The sequence below is a fragment of the Ornithorhynchus anatinus genome, chromosome X1, assembly GCF_004115215.2.
Source record: "Ornithorhynchus anatinus isolate Pmale09 chromosome X1, mOrnAna1.pri.v4, whole genome shotgun sequence".
NCBI lineage: Eukaryota > Metazoa > Chordata > Mammalia > Monotremata > Ornithorhynchidae > Ornithorhynchus > Ornithorhynchus anatinus.
In genome coordinates this window covers 121,956,959-121,975,822 of record NC_041749.1, presented here as the reverse complement: position 1 = coordinate 121,975,822, position 18,864 = coordinate 121,956,959, and positions in this window count along the sequence as shown.

Sequence of the window (18,864 nt, the reverse complement as noted above, 5' to 3'; positions counted from 1 at the left end):
GGAATCTGGGGAATGGGAAAACCTAACTAAGAGAGACTACATTTCCCATTAGGCAAAGGCAATTTCTTGGTCCTAGACAAGAACTGCAAGTAGGAAAGCCAATGTCAAGGATTACATTTCCCACATTTCCCAAGATGCATTTCCCACCTACCCAGGAATCTTGGAATCTTTGCAAGCCATGTAACCATCTCTGTCAGATATCACTGCTAACTACTTTGTTTTGCCTCCCAAGGAAAATGGGAAAAAGTCTCTCTCTGTTGTGTGGTAATCCCTCTAGCAACGTTTTTCCCCTGTGGTATTTGTTAAGCACTTACCATATTTCAAGCACTGTGCTAAGAACTGGGGTAGATACAAGTTTTATCAGGTTGGACAAAGTCCCTGTCCTACTTGGAGCTTACAGTCAAAGTAGGAGGAAGAAAAAAAAAATTGTTAAAACTGTTTTTGCCACTTTGCTCTTACTTTGTTTTATGGGGACTAAATTCCAGCGTGTATAAATAGCAACCCTCCCTGGAACATATTAACTCATGTAATTTAATCAATCAATCAATGGTATTTATTGAGCACTTACTAAGTGCAGAGCACTGTACTAAGCATTTGGAAAAGTACAATACAATAGAATTAACAGACACATTCCCTGCTCATAATGAGCTTACAGTCTAGAGGGGGAGACAGACATTAATATGAATAAATAAATAATTTATAGAAAATAATTTAAAGATATATACATAAGTGCTGTGGGGTTGGGGATGCGGTGACTATCCAATGTCCAAAGGTCACAGATCCAAGGACAGAAGGGAGAATGAGCTGGGGAAAGAGGGCTTGACTGCTGCCTCTTGGAGAAGATGTGATCTTAATAAGGCTTGGAAGGTAGGGGGAGTAGTGGTCTGGTATATATGGATGGGGAGGGAGTTCCAGGCTAACGGGAGGACGTGGGAAAGGGTCAGTGAGATAGACAAGATCAGGGTACACTGAGTAAGCTGATACTAGAGGAGCGGAGTGTGGGGGCTGGGCTGTAGGTGGAGAGCAGCGAGGTGAGGCAGTAGGGGTCAAGGTGAATGACCAGTTTAAAGCCAGTGGTAAAGAGTTTCTGTTTGATGTGGAGGTTCTTGAGGAGTGGGGAGGCATGGACTGCCTTCTTAGTAATTGTCTGCATTGCCCCTCCCCAATTTTGGAGGAGGAAACCCAAGACTATTTCTGGTGCTACATAAATGTCTCTAATTGTACCTAATCTTTGTGAGAGACATCGTGTTCTCTAAAGTTTTGCAAATTTGGTAATTTGATAGTGTAGCTGAATTTTCCAAGGTTGGGATACCATGCTTGTGTCCTCCTGGAGGCTGTTGCCCATTCACCTGCTACCGTGACCACTGAGCGGCGGTGGAGACAGGGAGAGGATGGCCAACTAGGCCAGACCCACCATACCGCACGATTCGCTGCAGCTTTCACGTTGGAATCAGTCAATCAATCAATGTTATTTATTGAGTGCATACTGTGTGCAGAGCATTGGACTAAGCGCTTGGGAGAGAACGATGTAACAGAGTTGGTAAACACATTCCCTGCCCATAACAGTCTAGAAGATGAAGGGAAGCTTTCCCATGACAGAGCGGCTGTCCTCAGGCCACGCTTGACCGAGACTGAGGGAAGAAGACATGGGGAGTGGGTGTTAGTTGTCCCACTTGGGGCTCACAACCTTAATCCTGACTCTGCCAGTTGTTTGCTGTGTGACCTTAGGCAAGTCACTTCACTTCTCAGTGCCCCAATTCTCCCTCCTACTTAGACTGTGAGCCCCATGTGGGACAGGGACTGTGTCCAACCCAATGAACTTGTATCTATGCCAATGTTTGCCATATAGTAAGTGCTTTACAAATACCATAAAAAAAGAAAAGAGCAGAGTTTTGGGCTCCTCGTGGTTCAGAGACCACAGCTGCAATTGGAATAAGTGACCTGGCTAAAGCAGTCACTACCACTTTCCCAACATTTTACATCTTCTGCTTGTACCCTTCGTGCTGACAAGGACAGATAGGAAGTGAGGCTCCAGGATGGCAGAGCGTGGGAGCGATGAGGATTCCTGAAGTAACTCCCTTCAGTTGCTTTGGATTTGTTTCTAGGGCCTGGGGATTTAAATTGTTAATTGAGATATAATGGAACATAGGTCGTAAAGTCAGGAGACCAGGGTTCTAGGCCTAACTCTGCCACTGGCCTGCTGTATGACTTCAGGCCAGCAATAGTCTCAAGTGGTCCTGTGGTAAGTGGCCACCCAAAGTGCCCTTGTGGGCTCTCCCAAATATGGTGGCCACAAAAGACCTTCCAAAGATGGGTCTTTTCCCACAAGGATCTTACAGTCTAGACGGGAAGACAGACATTCAAATAAATTATGGATATGAACATAAGTAGCATGGGGCTGAAGGTGGGTTGAATAAAGGGTATGAATCCAAGTGCAAGGGTGACTCAGAGGGGACGAGAGAGTAGAGGAAAGGAGGGCTTAGTTGGGGAAGGCCTCCTGGAAGAGATGTGCCTTCAGTAAGGCTTTGAAGGTGGGGAGAGTAATCATCTGTCAGATATTAATAGGGAGGGAGTTCCAGGCCAAAGGCATGATGTGAGCAAGGGGTTGGCAGTGAGCTAGAAGAGACCGAAACATAGTGAGTTGGTCAGCATTAGAGGAGCCGAGTGTGTGGACTGGGGTGTAGTAGAAAATTAGGGAGGTAAAGAAGGAGGAGGTGAGGTGATCGAGGGCTTTAAAGCCTTTGGTCAGGAATTTTCATTTGATGTGGAAGTGGATGGGCAACCACTGGAGGTTCTTGAGAAGTGGGGAAACATGGACTGAATTTTTTTGTAGAAAAATGATCCAAGCAGCAGTGTAAAGTATGGACTGGAGTGGGGAGAGACAGGAGGCAGGGAGATCAGCAAGGTGGCTGATGCAGTAGTCAAGGCAGGGTAGGATTAACTGCTTGGATCAATCAGTTTAGATGGAGAGATAAGGGTGGTCTTTAGCAACGTTGGAAGAAGAACCATCAGGATCTGATGACAGATTGAATGTGTGGGTTGAATGAGAGAGATGAGTCAAGAATAATGTTAATTTGAGAGACAGAGGATGATGATGTTGTCTACAGTGATGCGAAAATCATGGGGAAGGCAGAGTTTGGGGGGGAAGATGAGGAGTTCTGATTTGGACATGATGAGTTTGGGGGTGTTGGCAGGACATCCATGTAGAGATGTCCTGAAAGCAGGAGGAAATATGAAACTGCAGAGGAGAGATCAAAGCTGAGATGTAGATTTGGGAATCAATCACATAGAGATGGTTGTTGAAGCCGTGGGAATGAATGAGTTCTCCGAGGGAGTGGACGTAGTTGGAGAACAGATGGAGACCCAGAACTGAGCCTTGAGGTACTCCCACAATTAAAGGGTGGGAGACAGAGGAGGAACCCAAGAAATAAACGAAATGAGAGGCCAGAGAGAAAGGAGGAGAACCAGGAGAGGACAGTGGCAGTGAAGCCAAAGTTGGATAATGTTTCCAGGAGGAGGAGGTGGTCAATGGTGTCAAAGGCAGCTGCGAGGTGGAGGAGAGTTAGGGTGGAGTAGAAGCCAATAGATTTGGCAAGAAGAAGATCATTGGTGACCTTTGAGATGGCAGTTTCCATGGAGTGAAGGGATGGGGGGAGCCAGATTTGGAGGCATTTAAGGAGAAAATTGTAGGAGAGGAAGTGGAGACAGTGCGTGTAGAAAACTCTCTCAAGGGTTTTGGAGAGGAATGGTAGGTGGGAGATGGGGTGATAACTGGAGGGAGTAATGAGTTCAAGTTAGTTTTTTTCTTAGATAAGGGGAGACATGAAGATATTTGAAAGCAGTGAGGAAGAAGCCATTGGAAAATGAACAGTTGAAGATGGCAATCAAGGAGGGAAGAAGGGAGGGGATACGTATTTCGATAAGGTACAAAGGGGTGGATTTTGAGAGGAGGCAGGAGATAGTTTCAATAGTATTTATTGAGTGCTTACTATGTGCAGAGCACTGTACTAAGCGCTTGGAATGAACAAGTCGGCAACAGATAGAGACAGTCCCTGCCATTTGACTGGCTTAAGGTCTAATCGGGGGAGACAGACAGACAAGAACAATGGCAATAAATAGAGTCAAGGGGAAGAACATCTCGTAAAAACAACTAAATAGAATCAAGGCGATGTACATTTCATTAACAAAATAATACAGTGCTGAGGGGATGGGAAGGGAGAGGGGGAGGAGCAGAGGGAAATGGGGGGAAAGGAGGGTTAAGCTGCGGAGAGGTGAAGGGGGGTGGTAGAGGGAGTAGAGGGAGAAGGGGAGCTCAGTCTGGGAAGGCCTCTTGGAGGAGGTGAGTTTTAAGTAGGGTTTTGAAGAGGGGAAGAGAATTAGTTTGGCGGAGGTGAGGAGGGAGGGAGTTCCAGGACCGCGGGAGGACGTGGCCCAGGGGTTGACGGCGGGATAGGCGAGACCGAGGGACAGTGAGGAGGTGGGCGGCAGAGGAGCGGAGCGTGCGGGGTGGGCGGTAGAAAGAGAGAAGGGAGGAGAGGTAGGAAGGGGCAAGGTGACGGAGAGCCTTGAAGCCTAGAGTGAGGAGTTTTTGTTTGGAGTGGAGGTTGATAGGCAACCACTGGAGTTGTTTAAGAAGGGGAGTGACGTGCCCAGATCGTTTCTGCAGGAAGATGAGCCGGGCAGCGGAGTGAAGAATAGACTGGAGTGGGGCGAGAGAGGAGGAAGGGAGATCAGAGAGAAGGCTGATACAGTAGTCTAGCCGGGATATAACGAGAGCCCGTAGCAGTAAGGTAGCCGTTTGGGTGGAGAGGAAAGGGCGGATCTTGGCGATATTGTAAAGGTGAAACTGGCAGGTCTCAGTAACGGATAGGATGTGTGGGGTGAACGAGAGAGACGAGTCAAGGATGACAGCGAGATTGTGGGCCTGAGAGACGGGAAGGATGGTTGTGCCACCCACGGTGATAGGGAAGTCTGGGAGAGGACCGGGTTTGGGAGGGAAGATGAGAAGCTCAGTCTTGCTCATGTTGAGTTTTAGGTGGCGGGCCGACATCCAGGTGGAGACATCCTGGAGGCAGGAGGAGATGCGAGCCTGAAGGGAGAGGGAGAGGACAGGGGCAGAGATGTAGATCTGCGTGTCATCTGCGTAGAGATGGTAGTCAAAGCCGTGAGAGCGAATGAGTTCACCAAGGGAGTGAGTGTAAATGGAGAACAGAAGAGGGCCAAGAACTTGGGATACTGCTAGGAAAGAACTTCTAGACTGTGAGCCCGTTGTTGGGTGGGGATTGTCTCTATCTGTTGCTGAATTGTACTTTCCAAGCACTTAGTACAGTGCTCTGCACACAGTAAGCGCTCAATAAATATGATTGAATGAATGAATGAAAGATGGGAGAGTGAAAGAAGGGGCAGGAGGAGGGAGGGACTGAAGAGGAGCAGGGGAATTTGGGGGGGGATTATACCTGATGGTTTCAATTTTCTCAATGAAGTATGTGGTTGGGTCATAACGTGCAAGAGATGGGGGAGATGTGAGGATGGGGGTTTGAGGAGTAAGTTAAACATCTGAAAGAACTGACAAGGGCAATAGGCATGGTTGTTATTAATAAAGATGGAGAAAGAATTTTGCTGGGCAGAGGTGAGGGCAGAGTTAAAGTAGGCAAGATTGAATTTTAATGGACAAGCTTATCCTGATATCTGGATTTCTGCCAGCAGCACTCTGAGGCTCCTGCACAGGAGCGAAGGAAGCAGACTGCAGAGGTGATCCAGGGTTGCAGGGTAGTGGTACGAGATTGGTGAAGGGATAGGGGAGAAAGTAAGTCGAGTTCAGTAGGGAGGGTGGTGTCAAGGGTGTCGGTTTGTGCGTCAATGGAAGGTAGCATGGACATGGAGACTAAATGAGGCACGATGGCTTGAGAAAATTGTATGGGGTCAAAAGAACAGAGGTCTCTGTGGAGGAACAGGACAGATCTGTGGGAGAGAAGTCAGGTGTGGAGGTTGCTGTTGTATAGAAAGATTTCAGAGTTGGTAAGGGTAGAGTTGGTATAGTGACTAGAGATGGTGAGATCGAGTTTGTGTCCAAGTTGGTGAGTGTGGGAGGAAGGGGTAGAGCTCAGTGGTGTTGAGGATATAGGAAGTGGACAGCGGTAGGGACATCAGGAACTTCCATATGGAAATGAAAGTCCAAAAGGATTAATGTAAGGATGGAGAAAGAGAAAAGGAATGTGAAGAAGTGATCAAAGTGGTTTAGAAAGTTGGAGGTGGGGCCTGGGGAGCAGTAGTTGACTGTGACTAGTAATTGGAGTGGGTGGTAAAGGCAGATGATATGGGCTTCAAAGGAAAGGAGAGAGAGAGAGATGGAGGGGTGGGCGGGATGGTGCGAAAGCAGCACTGGGGAGTGAGAAGGAAGCCGATCCTTCACCCTTTCACTGTGAGTCTTGAGGAGTGATGTAAAATGAGGCCCCCTCTAGAGAGAGCAGTAGGGGAGACAGTGTCATCTGGAGAGAGTCAGGCTTCAGCAGTGGTGAGGAGGAACAGAGAATGGGTCAGGAGCATGTTAAGGACGAAGGGAAGCTTCCCCACGATGGAGAGGATGTTCACCAGACCACACTTAGCTGAAGCTGGGGACAGGAGGTGCAGGAGGAGGGGACGGCATGAGGGGTGGAGAGGGGTTGGTGGGAGTGAACTGATGGGGGCTGGCCCCGGGGGGAGGGGGAAGAGGGACTGGGTTGGGACAGGATGGCAGAGACGGGGTGGGGAAGGAGTGTGAGGGTGATGCAAGGGGTGGGGAGGGATCCGATGGAGGGAGATGGTGGGGGTCTGTTGGGAAGGAAGGACATGGACGGGCTGATTAGAGGGAGGGGACTGGGGGGCCATGGCGGAGCCAGAGAAGTATAAGGGTTATAGGTGAGGTTGTCAACAGCAATAAATGTTTAATCTGGTGCTTTTGTGATTAACTGTTGAATTAAATGCAGGTCCTTGGGTCCTTGGGAGTGAAAAAGAGGGCAAAAGAGAGGGCTGGGTTGATGTGAAGCAGTATGGCCAAGTGGATAGGGCATGGGCCTGTGTGTCAGAAGGACCTGGGTTCTAATCCCAGCTCTGCCACTTGTCTGCTGTGTGACATTGGGACTATCAATTCACTTCTCTGTGCCTCAGTTACCTCATCTGTAAAATGACTGTGAGCCCCATGTGGGACAGGGACTGTGTCCAACCCAATTTGCTTGTATTCATACCAGCACTTAGTACAGTGCCTGGCACATAGTAAGTCCTTAACAGATACCATAAAAAAAATGTAAAGGGAGGCAGATGTTGATATGTAAAAGGACAGGTCATGGTCACCAGGGTGTCAGATAGTCCCACCTGTTAGGTGTGTTTCTCCTTGAATTGAGGCCCTGCTGCAGGGAGAGAGAAGATGAAGGAATTGAGGCCTTCAGTTGAATTGAGTAGTTCAGGAACGACCTCTTGGGGTACTGGCAGGTGGATGGTAATGATAATAATAATGATTAGGATAAAAAACAATAATGACAGTGGTATTTGTTAAGTGCTTTCTATGTGACATTGGGACAGTAGTCACATTGGGCAGTTGGGAGTTGGGCAGTTGTTCTGATGTTAGATCTCCTAGGCCGGCTTAGGCAGCTCAGCAAAAAGAAATCTCAGTGTCTTGGGGCAGCTCTCTGCCTGGATGATGTTAGATTGTGGTATTTGTTTAGCGCTTACTCTGTGAGAGGGACTGTACTAAGCACTGGGGTGTTTACAAGTGTATAGGGTTGGACACATTCTCTGCTCCATGAGGGGCTCACAGTCTCAATCCCCACTTGACAGGTGAGATGACTGAGGCACAGAGAAGTTAAATGACTTGCCCAAGGTCACACAGCAGTCAGCTGGCAGACTGAGGGAGCTCGGCAGACAGAGATCTCAGTATCCTCGGGCAGCTCTCTTTCCCTGGTGATGTTAGATGACCTGGAACAGATGAAACAGCTCGGCAGAAAGAGATCTCGCTGTCCTCGGGCAACTCTCTCTCCCGGAAAATGTTAGATATCCTGGGTCATCTGGGGCTGCTCGGCAGAGAGGGATAAATCTCTTTCCTCGGGCAGCTCTCTGTCCCAGGCGATGTTAGATGACCTGGGCCAGCTGAAACAGTTTGGCAGAAGGAGATCTCAGTGTCCTCAGGCAGTACTTTCTCCAGGGAGATGTTCGATGTCCTGGACTGATTGAGGCAGCTCAGGGGAAAGAGATCTCTGTGTACTCAGGCAATACAGCTGCCCTTCACACAGATGGTGGAGGATCAGAAGTGATAATAATAATAACAATAATAATAAGAAGAAGAATGGTTGTATTTGTTAAGCGATTACTATGTGCTAAGCACCATTCTAAGCATTGGGATAGATCTGTTAGTGAGGTGGAAGTCAGGGTCTCAGAGGCGAATTGCCCCTGGGGCTCAGTCAAGGGGAAAGGGGGGCAGGCCAGGGGATTGTAGGGGACAGGTACAGTACAATTTCTTTGGCAAAATATTGTGTATGACACCATACAGAACAGGTGTGTTTTCGGGGAGGGGGGCACAGCAGTGCACAGCCTGATAATTTTGTAGCTACCCTAGCACTCAGCATGGTGTTTGGAACATGGTAAGCACTTAATCAATTCCATTGAGGAACAGGGGGTTGGTAGGTCATTTCCCAAACCCATTCAGGGATAATCTGAACACTGATTCTCAGATGCAATTTCCATCTCCCCCAATCCTTTTTTCTGGGCCTTGAGGAGTCTTGGCAGTATCTCGGCTGAAAACAACAGACTGACAAACGAGCCCATTATCTACAAAGGACTCCAAACGCTGGGTAGTAGACAGGTGAAGGGTTCTAGCCACATGCTCATTAGCCAGGAAATTTCACCATTTTAGAATGCCAAAATTCAAGCTATATTCTTCATGCAAAACACGGACCCTGGCCATAGCCTATGCAAGCAAATTATCAGTCCTTACTCAAAGGAAGAGCAGGTTCACAGTGTTTTACAGTGTACAACTTATAACAAGAGTCTTTCTCACATACTGTGGGAGTCCTGTCAGTTCAGACAAGTTAGATTAATGGTAATAAACAAAAATTGTCACTAAAACTCTCAGCTTATGCCATCTAATACTGTGTGAATAAATTTTATTTTCTAACATTATGAAACAGCCAAGAGTATAATAAATTACCTACCTAAGTCCTTTGAGGATTTTTGCATAATTTACCAAAACAAATTGATTTTAGCAGAAAAGCTGCTAATTCACATGGGTAGGAAGTGTTTTTCTTGGTGTGATGAATTTAATTTCAATTTCCCTGTTTGCATGAATTCACTCCAGTAATTCATCACTGTTAGAATTAAACTACAACTATGTTTTACTTGAGTAGGCACGTAACTTACAATATATATGAATGAAAATAAATTACTTTTAAAGTTAACATATATACTTTGCCGACAATAGATGGAGCAAAACATAGGAAGAATTTATTTTCAGGGAAGAGAAATGAGAATCACAAAAGCCCTAAAAGCATCCCCCAATCTCAATTGCAATACATCCGGCAAATGATTTTTTTCTTCTAATTGATTAGAATCATTTTGATAGTACTCTGATATTATTATCAAAAGCCTTTGAGGATGGGTCAAGCCTCAACAAGGTCAAAAGTCAATTGAGCGGGACTTTTTATTGTGTCCCTCCAATGAGCAGACAGCACTGTACTTCTCTATATTCTCCCCGCTGCTCAGGAAAGTGCACGGTCTCTGCCCTCAGAGGGCTTACAATCTAATGGGGAAGATGGACAGATAGAAATTACTTACAGGTAGCGTTATTAAGAGGAACAGAGCAATAACTGGTAATAGCAGGAATCTAGAAAGCTGAGTAGATGAATTGGTGTGCAGGGATCGAAATATACATAAGTAATAGGGGTGGTTGCAGAAAAGTCAATGTTAAAGTTGCCTAGTGTGATGTCATGACTGTGACTTTTATTAGGGCATGTATTAAGTGCTCACAAGGTACTGAGCACTGTCCCACATGGGGTTCATCATCTAAGAAGGTAGGATGCTAAAGCTCATATTCCAGATGAGGAAACCGAGGCCCAGAGATGACAGGGGTGAGGTTGTGAAGGTAGAGCCAACATGATTTGATTACAGGTTGAATATGTGAGTGGAACGAGATGATTTGAGGATGACATCAAGGTGACAAGCTGGTGAGGCAGGAAGGATAGTGAAATTGTCTACAGTGATGAGAGAGACTGGGGGAGGACAGAGTTTGGGTGGAAATTTGAGGAGTTTAGGGAGGTAGGTTTCAGCTCTACTGTTGGAGGGGAGAGAGAAGAATGGCAGAGAAGAGCAGGGAATGCACTCTCCGGGGTAAATGAGTTTGGGCAGGGGCTCAGAGCTGGACGAGTACGAACTGAACAGTTTGGCTATAGAAGCCAGGGATTTGTTTGGGTCACTGGATGAAGTTCAGCAATCCCTACAGTACTTATGTACATACCCGTAATTTATGTATTTCTTTTAATGCCTCTCTGTCCCTCTAGACTGTAAGCTCATTGTGGGCAGGGAACTCTATTGTGTTGGACTTTCCCAAATGCTTAGTACAGTGATCTGCACACGGTAAGTGCTCAATAAATATGATTGAATGAATGAAAGTAAGTGCTCGGTACCATTGATTGATTGATGGCTTAGCCACCTCCCAGCCTCTTCAGCTCTTTAGCTGCCCGCTTCTCCACCCCCTCTGTAGAAGAGGATTTTCATTCATTCAATCACATTTACTGAGCGCTTACTGCAGAACATTGTACTAAGAGCTTGGGAAATCACAGTGCAGCAATAAAGAGAGACAATCCCCTCCCTCAGGGAGCTCACCATCTAGAGGGAAAAATATGTTTCCGCCTGGTTTCGAAAGGGGGACCGTTTGTGTGTGAGGTGAATGTGCTCACCACTGGTCTGCATCAGCAATCTGGGCTGCCTGAGGTAGTCTCTGAGCTTCAGGGTTTGTCTCTCGGGTTCTGGGGAAAGCTCTAGCCACAAGTCTTCTCTACTAGCAGGGGGTCCCACAGCTGATTGCTCTGTCAATTGTTCCTAGGTCTTCTCTGGAGGGGGTGTGGGGGTCCTTGACCCCATTTGGGGGTATCTTCAGGACTCCTCTTTCCTCAGTCATGCCCCACAAGCCAAATTCCCTTCCCTCCTCCCGATATTTCCCCCTTTTTCTTTCATCTTCTCTCCCCCAGCTTCTGAGCCTCCCATTTCTCACCTCTCCCCTCCATCACCAGCCCTTCCACCTTCTCATCTGGATTTCTCTTCCCTGTGGGGAATCAAGGGGCTGAACCAAGAATAGAAGCCAGGAGGCCCGACACCCAGCAAAGTGCTGAGGTCTCGTGTCTCCATGAGACCTGGATTTGCTGAAGGGGAGGTCTGTCCGTGTGTGCATGAGTGTGTGTGTGTGTGTGTGTGTGTCTTGACATACCTAGTGGGATTCTCGGAGCTAGGGGACTGAAATAAAGGACTCAACCTGGAGGGTGAGGGGTAAGAGGACCCAAGGGGTGGGGAAGTAGCCAGAATTGGGGGTGGGAGAGGAAAGGGAGAAGGGAGAGAGGAGAAGCGGGGAAGAGAGAAGAGGGACGGGGAGGAGAAGAGAAAGAGAAGGAGAGATAAGGGAGAAAGGAGAATGGGAGATGGGAGGAAAAAAGAAAGGGGTGGATGGGGAAGGAGGGGAAAGGTTGAAAGGGGAGAGGGCAAAGGGCAGCACTGACAGGCCTCCTCCTCCTCTGCATCCCCTTCCTCCTGGACCATCATCACCACCTGTCTCCCACTTCAGTCCAGCAGCCCCAGCAGAGACTCGATCAGATGGGGCCAGGTCAGAAGGGCCACGGGGGGAAGGAAGACCACCAAGAAAGCGACCACGTTTCAAATGGTCTCCAATTTATTTGGCTATGGGGAGTAGGAACCACAGCCCACAATGAATATCATCATCCACTGAGGATCTTGCTTGTATAGGGTGTCTTCCTTCCTAATGACTGGCTCACGCCCCATGAAACCTGAAGTTCTGCTGGGCCTGGAGGGCTAATGCCCCAACATGCGTCTGCCTTTGAGGGGTGAAGCTCATGGCCTGATGGGAGAACAGAATGGTTTGGGGGATCAGATCACCCATCCATTGGCTTGATGTTCAATCCCCTCCCTCCTCACCTCCCACTCCCGACTCTGTATTCTTCCTTTCCCTCAACACACCCAGGAGAGGTCTTCAGGCATAGAGAAGCAGTGTGGCCGAGTGGATAGAGAAGGGGCCTAGGAGTCAGAGGACCTGGGTTCTAATCTAGGCTCTGCCACTTGCCTGCTGTGTGAGCTTGGACAAGTCACTTCACTACTCTGTGCCTGTTTCCTCATCTGTAAAATGGGGACTCAATACCTGTTCTCCCTCCCACTTAGATCGGGAGACCCATGTGGGAACAGGACTGCCAGGTTGGCTTAAGGGAAAGAGCACGGGCTTGGGAGTCAGAAGGTCAGGGGTTCTAATCCCAGATCTGCCACTTGTCTGCTGTGTGGCCTTGGGCAAGTTACTTAACTTCTCTGTGCCTCAGTTATCTCATCTGTAAAATGGGGATTAATCATAATAATAATAAGTAATAATAATTGTAGTAATTAGGCACTTACTATGTACCAAGCACTGTGCTAAGTGCTGGGGTAGATACGAGGTAATGGTTGGACACCATCCCTGTCCCACATGGAACTCACAGTCTCAACCCCCATTTTACAGCTGAGGTAACTGAGGCACAGAGAAGTGACTTGCCTAAGGTCACACAGCAGACAAGTGGCGGAGCTGGGATTAGAACCCATGACCTCTGACTCCCAAGCCCATGATCTTGCCACTATGCCATGTGGGACCGGGACTGTGTCCAACCCGATTTGCTCGTATCCACCTCAGTACTTAGTACTGTGCCTGGCACATAGTAAGCACTTAATGCATACCATAATTATTATTATTATTATTGTTGTGATGATGTCAAACCTGATTACCTGATCTACTTGTATCTACCCCAGTGCTTTGAACAGTGCTTGACACATAGTCAACACATAGTCTAATAAACGCCCTTAAAAAAATTAGTATAAAAAGATTACTGACCTCCAGGAGTTCCCTAGCACTCCTCCTGTTCCTTCGTCTACCTCCAGTAATCTGGGTTTTGGGTGGAATCCAGGTCCTCCTTCCCAAGCATCTGTAATTCATGTGCCTACAGTGCCTTCTTAGGTTGTGGTCCATATCATTGTTTCTATTGATCAATCAATCAATTGATAGTACTTACTGAGCACCTACATGCACAGCCCTGTACGGAGCACTTGGGAGGGTATGACAGAGACGATAAATGTGATCCCTGCCCTTAAGGAGCTTACAGTCTACTGTGTGCAGAGCACCGTACTGAGCATTTGAGAGAGCACAAGAGAGAGTAAAGATGATCCCTGCCCTCAAGGAGCTTCCAGTCCACTGTGTGCAGAGCACTGTACTGAACACTTGGGAGGGCATGATATGATGATAGGAAAACATCGATAGACATGATCACTGCCCTCCAGGAGCTACCAGCTTGGTGGGAGAAGCAGACCCAAAAATAATTTACGGAGAAGAGGAAGAAGGAAAAAGAGATCTGGGCGTGAGCTAGATCTTAGGTATTCAGGTATGGATAGTTGGCCCATAATCTCTGTGGGTGCCCAGCAGCACAGATTGGCCACCAGGGTTGGTCACTCCCTATGCCAAGTCTGGAGTCATGGCGAGGAGTGACCAGGAGTGGGATGGGTCACGCTGAGATCTCAGTCCCGCAGGTCAGCTCCAAGCACATAAGAAGGGAACAGCCCCTGGATTCTAAAGCTAAAATGACCAAAAATATCACTCTCCCTGTCGCTAGACTAGGCGACTCTCTGGGCCCAATTTCATCTCAGTTCCCTGTACTTGAGATTTTGGGATGCGTGCTGTCAAGAAAATTCTCGGTTTTCTCTTTTTTTCATCTTCTCCAGGGAGTGGGGACAATGACAAGTGATTGTCCCTGGGGCCTTTGACATAGGTGAATATACACAAACTATTCTATCTCTCCAAACACGTCACACCTTATTACACTTGGAGTACAATACACCATGAGAACCAATGACCTGACCCTTTACTCTCTAGATGGCTCTCATCTTAGTTCCCATCAGGAGCCCAAGGTACTGCTTCCTTGACTCCCGTCAGAGACATTAAAATGGTTGTTTCTAATCCTCCTTGACCTCTCTGCTGTCTTTGACACTGTCGACCATCCCCTCCTCCTCCATACCTTATCTCACCTTGGCTTCACGGACTCCGTCCTCTCCTGGTTCTCCTCTTATCTCTCTGGCCAGTCATTCTCGGTCTCCTTCGCTGGCGCCTCCTCCCCCTCCCATCCTTTAACTGTCGGAGTTCCTCAAGGGTCAGTTCTTGGCCCTCTTCTGTTCTCCATTTACACTCACTCCCTTGGTGAACTCATTCGCTCTCATGGCTTTGACTACCATCTCTACGCAGATGACACACAGATCTACATCTCCGCCCCGTCCTCTCCCCCTCCCTTCAGGCTCGCATCTCCTCCTGCCTCCGGGACGTCTCCACCTGGATGTCGGCCCGCCACCTAAAACTCAACATGAGCAAGACTGAGCTCCTCATCTTCCCTCCCAAACCTGGTCCTCTCCCAGACTTCCCTATCACCGTGGATGGCACGACCATCCTTCCCATTTCTCAGGCCCGCAATCTCGCTGTCATCCTTGACTCGTCTCTCTTGTTCACTCCACACATCCAATCCATCACCAAGACCTGCCGGTTTCACCTTTACAATATCGCCAAGATCCGCCCTTTCCTCTCCATCCAAATGGCTACCTTACTGCTACGGGCTCTCGTTATATCCCGGCTAGACTACTGTGTCAGCCTTCTCTCTGATCTCCCTTCCTTCTTTCTCGCCCTGCTCCAGTCTATTCTTCACTCCGCTGCCCGGCTCATCTTCCTGCAGAAACGATCTGGGCACGTCACTCCCCTTCTTAAACAACTCCAGTGGTTGCCTATCGACCTCCGCTCCAAACAAAAACTCCTCACTCTAGGCTTCGAGGCTCTACATCACCTTGCCCCGTCCTACCTCTCCTCCCTTCTCTCTTTCTACTGCCCACCCCGCACGCTCCACTCCTCTGCCTCCCACCTCCTCACCGTCCCTCGGTCTCGCCTATCCCGCCGTCGACCCCTGGGCCACGTCCTCCCGCGGTCCTGGAACGCCCTCCCTCCTCACCTCCGCCAAACTGATTCTCTTCCCCTCTTCAAAACCCTACTTAAAACTCACCTCCTCCAAGAGGCCTTCCCAGACTGAGCTCCCCTTCTCCCTCTACTCCCTCTACCACCCCCCTTCACCTCTCCGCAGCTTAACCCTCTTTTCCCCCCATTTCCCTCTGCTCCTCCCCCTCTCCCTTGCCATCCCCTCAGCACTGTACTCATCTGCTCAACTGTATATATTTTCATTACTCTATTTATTTTGTTAATTTTGTTAATGAAATGTACATCGCCTTGATTCTATTTAGTTGCCATTGTTTTTATGAGATATTCTTCCCCTTGACTCTATTCATTGCCATTGTTCTTGTCTGTCTGTCTCCCCCGATTAGACTGTAAGCCCGTAAAACGGCAGGGACTGTCTCTATCTCTTGCCAACTTGTTCATTACAAGCGCTTAGTACAGTGCTCTGCACATAGTAAGCGCTCAATAAATACTATCGAATGAATGTCCCTCTACTTCCACAGTGACCACAGTGCCTGCTGTCTATTAGCAGCTTATTCGAAGGGCCCTTCTGCATCCTTACGGCATTTAACGGATGTCTCCTCATCACCTATTTATCCATTCCCGGAGAGGAAGGCATTTTGTCAAATGGGACCTAGTTATTGCAGGCTGCCATAATTCATGACATTTGCTGATCTAATTACCCATACTGCGAGATGTATTAAGGGCCTGGGCGGTAGTGACTTTCAATTTCCCAGGCGCCTTCGCTGCCCCTCTGTCCTTGCTCCAGTCAAATTCAACTTCTCCCATCTTACCTTGGGGCCTGAGACTCACTGTCAGAGGTCAAATCCCGATGGTGTCTACAAACTGGAGGCAGAACCAGATTTATGCAGAATCAACAGAAACACTTATTAAGTGATTATTTGCGTGAGCCGGACAACTAACTTCATGCAAAGTAAGGCAGGTTAAATAGATACAATCCCCTCTCTCCTTGAGCCTACGATCGAAGATGCCAGAACCAAAGAATATAGAAAATGTGATATTGGATCAGACAGTGCTCACTCTAGCCCAGTACTGTATTTTGTCTCTTGGCAGTGTGAAAAAATGACTGGATGAACAGCGGATTGGCTGTTATCCGATCAGAATATATAAGCGCATGGCAAGAAATGTTCTTTTTACCATCTAATAATCGTGGTATTTATTAAGAGCTCACTGTGTGTCAAGTACTATACTGAGCCCTGGGGTAGATAGAAGATGATCTGGTCCCACGTGGAACTTGTAGTTAAAGTAGGAGGGAGAACAGGTATCGAATCCCCATTTTGCAGACGAGGGAGCCAAGGTACGAAGAAGCGAAGCGACTTGGCCAAGGTCACGCAGCAGATGAGTGGAACTGGATTTAGAACCCAAGTCCTTTTTTTTCATGCTATTTGTTAAGCCCTTACCGGGTGCCAAGCACTGTACTAAGCTGAGAAATAAGAGGGGAGAGGAGAGGGGTCTGTCGTTCCAGGGGACCTACCACGCTTTGGGGAAAGGTGGGCATGGGCTGAGCTGTCGGCTTGGTTTCTGAAAGGGAAAGTCTCCGACGAGGGAAGGAGAAGTGACCGAGGCCCCTTCCGCCGCAGCGCCGTCCCTCCTTTTTTTTTTTGCAAAATGGGATTTGTTAATAATGCTTGATTATGGCATTTGTTACTTGCTTCCTACGGGCCAGACACTGTACTAAGCCCAAATGGGGTTGGACGCAGTCCCTGTCCCACATGGGGCTCATCGTCTCAATCCCCGTTTTACAGAGGAGGGAACTGAGGCCCAGAGAAGTGGAGTGCCTTGCCCAAGGTCACACAGCAGACAAGTAGCAGAGTCGGGATTAGAACCCATGACCTGACTCCCAGGCCCGGGCTCAAGCCACTACTTCATGCTGCTCCTCCCACCTGCTTTTCTTGCTCTCCCCACTCCCCTCCCTCCCTCTCTACCCTTTATGCTGATGATGATGGTATTTGTTAAGTGTTTACTATGTGCCAAGCACTGTTCTAAACACTGGATTCATTCATTCATTCAGTCATATTTATTGAGTGCATACTGTGTTCAAAGCACTGTACTAAGCACTTGCAAGAGTTCATTCATTCAATCATATTTATTGAGTGCTTACTGTATGCAGAGCACTGTATTAAGTGCTTGGAAAGTACAATTTGAAAGAGTTGGAGAGTACAATATAACAATAAACAAACACATTCCCTTCCTTCTCCCCCTCTTCCCGTTCCCTGTTTTCCCTCTTCCCCTCTTCCCCTTCTTTTCCTCATTCACTAACCCCTCATAAGAATAATTAATAATTATGATACTTGTTAAGTACTTACTATGTGCCAAGCGCTGTTCTGAGCGCTGGGGTAGATACAGGTTAATCAGGTTGGCCACAGTCCCTGTCCCACATGGGGCTCATGCTCTTATCCCATTTTACACATGAGGTAACTGAGGCACAGAGAAGTTAAGTGACTTACCCAAGGTCACATAGCAGACATGTGGCAGTCCCAGGCTCTATCTGCTCAGCCACACCTCTTCCCTTTCTTCTGGATTTTCCCTCTCCTCCATTCCTCCCTTTCACCCTCCTTCCCTCTCCCCTCTTTTCCCTTACTTTTTTCCTGCGCTCCCTCATTTCCCCCTCCCTCATCTCACTTTCCACCCCCCATTTCCCTTCCCTCAATTTCCCCTCCATTCCCTTTCCCTCAATCTCCCTTCCATCTCCTTTCCCGCCCACCTCCCCTCTCTTTCCCTTCCCTCTCTCCCTCCCCTTTCCTCTTCCCTCCTCCACTCTTTCCTGGCAGTTGAACTAGCTCCAGCAGAGCTTTTAATACCTCGAATGCAGGGACCGGGCTTTGTTTTGGAAATCACTTTCTAGGTAAAATAAAGAATACTGTACCTATAATATTTATGACCTAATCCATTAGACCTCTGCACCAAAACTTAATTAAGATGGTACTGTATGAGAGTGCTGTGTTCATTTAGTTTTGGCCTTGAAAAGGAACACTCATTTGCATACTTCTCTCAACTAAGCATTAGACTGACATACTTAATTAAAACTATAAAGGGCACTGACAATATTTCATTCCTTTAATGAAAGAGGAAACATATTATATGATTCAGACTGTCTCTGTATTTCATTTTCCTGACTTTTATAATCCTCAAATTGTGCTCCTTCTATGAATGTTGTCAATTAGGATGAGAAGAAGGGAAATTAAAGTCTCTCTTGAAAATGCACTTGTGTTTGTTTGTGGAATCTATGTACATTCAGCAGTTTCTGATTTACATATTTGATGTGTAATTATTCACAGGGAAGTGCTAAAGAGGTTGGAGCAATATCTATGCCTTTTGGGCTAGCCTTCCAGGGCTAATCTATGTAAAGGGAACCGATTGCTTGAACTCTAGTGCTTATCAAGTTACATCCGGTATTCAATCAATGTAAGGCTACTACTAGCCGAGTTAACTTTTTCCACAGTCTCTAAATGCATTTAGAGGATTTTTATCAGAGTCTTTTCTGAGAAGAGAATGTCATTTTTCATATCCTTGACTGTGTGAGCACATGCTAAACATATACTTAGTGAAAACCCAGGCTATTTTAGAGGATCCTTGTAGCAGAGAATACCGCTTTT